Here is a 5,713-nt window from a genome sequence, read left to right on the forward strand (position 1 = left end):
AGCGAAAACGATGGTGAGGACATATTAACGCCGGCCGGGTCATTTTCTGGTAGGAAGACCTCTAATTGGAGCTCCTGAACATTTTGACGAAAGTAAGCTCTTTGGATAGATGGAAGCTTATTCAACGCATCAGAGGTGATTTTTGGAAGAAATGGAAAGAGGAGTATCTGGTGTCATTGCAACAGCGAACCAAATGGCGCCAAGTAAAGCCAAATCTGAAGGAGGGACAGCTGGTTCTTATAAAACATGAGAACACTCACCCTGCAAGATGGCCAATGGGAAGAATCATTAGTACGACTAAAGGACAAGATGATAAAGTCCGGGTAGTCACGGTTAAAACAAACGAGGGGGAAGTAAAAAGATCGCTAAACAAGATCTTTCAACTTCCTGTTGGCGAAGCAAAACCAGCTGGAGCTGCAACGCATAAATGAGAGACGACTACTGGCCGTACATTTTTCCCCCCCCGGAGAATGCGCTGCATTATATAATTAGATGATAAGAACCTATGTAAGAATGAATAAAAGGCGAAGCCCTCGCAGTAGCGAGTCAGTTAGATTCAAACACCCGAATTGAACTCATTAAGTGTACGCATTAGTTTATAGTGTGAACAATATTGTTATGTTAAAAGGCATAGGCAGTAATGGAATATGTAGTGCTGTACAGGTTTTAAGTAACGTAAAAATTGACGATTATTGCATTGAAATTTTGTTTTATGTAATAGGCGATGATCATATGCAGAACGATATTGTTATTGGTCGCGAAATATTAAATCAGGGTTTTGATATTGTCATTTCGTCAAACCAATTTAAAATTAACGACAAGCCCCAGGTAATAGAATACTATAGCAAAGCTACTACACCTGCAGAGTCAAGATACCACTCGTACGAGCTGGAAACTTTAGCTGTTGTAAACTCCATCAACTCTTTAAAGGCGTCAAGAAATAAACAAGATTTGACCCCTAGAGCCCAACGTTGGTGGGCTTATTTGCAATCATTTACATTTGAAATTCAGTATAGAGAAGGGAAAAGAATGGCACATGTTGACTTTTTATCAAGAAATCCTATCTCACCGAAGTCTACTAATGCTGTAAAGGTGATTGAAGAGAAGAGAGTTAACTTAGCCGAAATTTCAAGCAACTGGCTCATTGCTGAACAGCGTCGAGACTCGGACATTGCCGGAATCGTGAGCAAATCAAAAGATTGTTCTCTTGCTGAAGATATTGCGAAAACCTATGAACTAAGGGCAGAAGTTCTTTACCGAAAAATACAGAGAAATGGCAGAACACGCTGTTTACCAGTGATACCGCGTTCCTTCAAATGGTCTGTCATAAACCAGGTGCATGGTCCATAATGCATTTAGGTTGGGAAAAGACACTAGATAAAGTTTACGATATTTATAGGTTTGACAATATGTCAAAATATGTTAGAAAATTTGTTGACAATTGTATCACATGCAAAATGTCCAAATCAAACTCAGGAAAAATTCAGGCATCAAAATTCAGCAAATTGCATCCAATCCCAAAAGTCAATATTCCTTGGCACACTATCCACATCGATATAACAGGGAAATTAAGTGGCAAGAGTGACCAGAAGGAGTATGTTATTGTTCAAGTAGACGCTTTACCAAGTATGTCTATCGTAGTCATAGCCTTAAATTAGACTGTGAGAGTTCAATCGGCCGTTTCGTTGTTTGGAGTGCCAAACCGAATAATAGCTGACCAGGGAAGGTGTTTTACGGGTGCAAAGTTTAGTCAATTCTGTTCAGATCAGAAAATATACTTGCATTTGATTGCCACCGGGAGCTAATGGTTAAGTTAAACGAACCATGAGCACCTTGAAAATATGTTAACGGCGGTTGAAACTGGAACGCAGTCTTGGCAGGACGTGTTAGGGGAGGTGCAGTGGGAAAGGTAGCACGCCCATTAGGATTACTTCCACCTAGTGACATAGAAAATGATGTTGATCTTTCAAATGTAAGAGCACAAGCTGAAAAGAATGTTTTAGCCACGGCAGTTTATGACAAAGAACGATTTGATAAAAATAAGGCAAAAGTTCTTAGACACAAAGTAGGAGATTTTGTGCTACTTAAAAGCGAAGAGAGGCATCAAACCAAGTTGACTCCAAAATTCAAGGGGCCTTTTGAAATAATACAGGTTCTGGAGGGTGACAGGTACACTTTCAAGTCCTTAACCAATAAAAGAAATTATAAATATGCACATGAAAAATGCCAGAGGGGCAAGTGCCCGAGGAGTTGAATGTGTGTGAAGAGAGCGAAAATGAACATGTTGAAGCCACTGAAGAGAGTGAAGCACACCAATAAAGGTGATGAAAGATTTACTGCTGGCCAAAGAAAATGGCAGAGTAACAAGACCAGATAAATAATGCAAGCACAAGTGCAAAACAAAGTGATGTTTGTTTTGATCATGGCGTGTGGGGCATTGAGTTTGTAATGTTGAATGAAGAAGAATAATTGATTTTGTTAAAAATTACATTATAGTAATTATGTAAAGATACTGGTTAAGAAGGCTTGATACTGTTTTGTGAAATTAACTTGATAAGGAAATATTAAATCTTTTGTTTATAAAAAAACAAATAAATAATAATAAAATTATAAAAAAGACAATTGAATGGAACACGAGGTCGTGTTAGAGTCAGGATGGCCGTGGCGGAGTATAAAGATTATGCATGAACTTGAATTATTTTATCATATTATGTTTTGCGTCTTTGCATTGTGGTTGTCCGTCGTTTTTCTGCAAAAACGTACCGCCAACGGTACGGCGCGTTCGACAACGACGCGTCGCCTGTCTAGTTGCACGACGATGCGTCGCGACGTTGCCGCCGAGTGTGGTTCGAGTTTTCGTATAGGCTGTTAGAAAACGAGCAGGGCAGTATGCTTGAGTGATCGCCTGTGAATAGTTCGAAACGCGCTGCGCTCTAATGGGAGACGAAGAGAATTCGACATATACAAATTTTCTTGCAAATTTTTATCGGTATACCAAAAACTTTGCAATTTTTTCAGTTGGAGTCGATGCCGAGAGAAGTTATCGGTAGCATAATAGGGCTATGGTTTTAGTGGCGCCCCTTTGAGGAAGCCTGGTAGACGATTTATTCGTTTGACTTAGCAGCGTCGCTCAGGAATTACTCTTAGGATTCATATCCAATGACTCAGATTAAGCTTGGCTTAAAAATATGCCTGGGAGTAAGTTTAAATGAAAATCTAAGATAGCCATATTAAGGAGCCTATCTCCTTGCAAGTGCAGCAAGAACGCGATGCGAAACGGCTTGCTTGACATTATGAGTATGCTGAATGTCGAGAAAAGTCAGTGGCTGCTGTAAAATGTTCCAGATCACCAAGCATAGGCGCAAAACTGACAGATAGACCAATGACCAAGTATTCGATTTCAATATTGAAGAAAATTCGCCGAAGATCCCGAGAGGGGACCATGAAGCTGAAACTGTCAGGTTGAAAAATATGGCTTATTGGACCCAGGAGCAAGGATTGCAGGGTGAAATTTAGTACGCCAAAATCATTTGAACATTGCCAGTACCCAGAACAAGCCGCTTATTTTTAGATCGATATTTGGGTTCCAGAGGTCGTAAAAAAATCGCTGCCGAAAAAAATGTCTAGCATGGAAAAGCATTCCATCGAACTAGGGGAAACAGCTCGAGTCTTCAAGGATGGACCCTGGGATAGGATTGCCAAAATGTAGTCGAAGATGACATGGACAAAATGCTTGAATTGGGGGTCATCAAGAAGTCAGTGGAGCAATACTGGTTTTATCTGTATGGTGGTATAAACAAGTGTTCGTGAAGCTCAAACTTCCAAGAGACGGCACGAGGCGCTGTGTAACCGTTCTGCCAGGCCCGCTGCCCTCAACGGAAGACTTTGCTGGATAAATATGGTAGCCCTAATAGTGAGTTCGTAAGATACCGAGAACAAGATACCGTTACTCGTAGAGTAAAACGGTATACTAGATTAGATGAAAAGTATAGAAAGTAGAAGAAAGCGTTTCCGACTATATAAAGTATATATATTCTTGATCAGGATCAATATGAACGTCGAGATCTCATGAACTATAGAAGCTAGAAAGTTGAGATTAGGCATGTCGATTCCAGAGACATAGACGCAGCGCAAGTTTGTTAGCACCCATCAACCGCCCAACTACCACACCCACACTTTTGAATAATTGTAATATTTTGTAATTTTTGATATATGTTGCAAATATCTATAAATTTTCCAAACAACTTTTTGCCACGCCCACTCGAACGCCCACAAACAGCCAAAAATGTCACGCCCAAACTTTTGGAAATCTAAAATAGTTTTCCCATTCATTATTTTTTCCCCAATTTATACTGATATTCCAGTTGTTGATATTTCTCGATTTAACTTCCACTAGCTGAGTACCGGGTATCTGGTCGTCGAGGATCTCGAACATTGCATTCTCTCTTGTTTTAATTTGTAGATATTTGCACAAGGCAAATATTACTGAATATTCCGTTTCCATTTCCATAATGAACGTCTTCATTGGACTGTACTTTAGAATAAAGATTTCAGCCACTGTATTCGAACTTTTGTTTGCTATCGGTATGGCAATTAAATATTTGGTTAAATCACAGATGAGAGCGACTGCATATTCATTGCCATTTTCTGATTTTGGTAGTGGACCAAATAGACTACTCTATCAAATGCTTGTTCGGGTGTTTTGTCCACGGGGTTGAGTAGCGCTACACTCAATGTTTTTAGCCACTTTTTTAAAATCATCTATTGACATATTCTTAAAGATGTTTTCCCACGGTGCCATTTTAACTTGGTTTATTTTATGTATAAGGGACTGAATTTTAAGCCTTTGGAAAAACTGACCTAATTCGAGATATTCATTAGTGCACAATTCACTTAAAGTAACTTAAAGTGATTTTCTTTCCATGTTTGAAGAAACATATCTTATTGTTCACATACGTTTCTTTGCATTTCGTCTACTGTCTAACTTGATATCAATGATTGATATTCTGCACAGAGCATCTGCTACATGGATATTCTTCCCCTTGAGGTTTTCTAAGGTAAGTTCATATTCTTCCAAGTCCAACCGCATTCTTGTGAGTTTGGAACTTGGGTTTCTCATTGAAAATAGGAATGTTTGTGACCTGTGCTCACTTTGAACTAGGAAATGCCTATAGGAAATGCCTGTACCATATATATTATATATGGTCTGAAATGATTTATTGCCCAGTGAATAGCTCCAAGCTCTTGCTCTGTTGTGGACTTATTACTTTCGTCCTTTGTAAAAGTTCTTGAAGCGTGAATTTTGTAATTCGTTTATTGAAGGAATCCCGACGAAAAAGAATGCGTGTACGCTTGACGATTTCAATTTTCAATATATCTATTTCACACGATCGTACTTAGAGCCTAGCTTAACGGAGGTTGGCAATGAGCGAGAGAGAACTTTATTGTGCTCCCGCCTTCGCACTAAACTAACTTACACTAAATGTTTTCCTTGTTCATACATCGACAAAAAAAAAAAACAATAAACAACTATAACATAACCTCCACGGCTTCAACCAATTGGCAGCGGAGCCAGCTTGTGGATCGCCCTCCGATCAGCCCGTCTCTCCTGCTAAGGACGACGACTCTCCATGCCATCCTCCCCTGCGTGCGTCGCGACGAATCTTCCCAGCAGCCACTGTTGAGGCGGCAGGTTGTCCTCTGCTACGACGAC

This window comes from Drosophila erecta, unplaced genomic scaffold (genome assembly GCF_003286155.1).
Source record: "Drosophila erecta strain 14021-0224.00,06,07 unplaced genomic scaffold, DereRS2 tig00000219-arrow-pilon, whole genome shotgun sequence".
Taxonomy (NCBI): Eukaryota; Metazoa; Arthropoda; class Insecta; order Diptera; family Drosophilidae; genus Drosophila; species Drosophila erecta.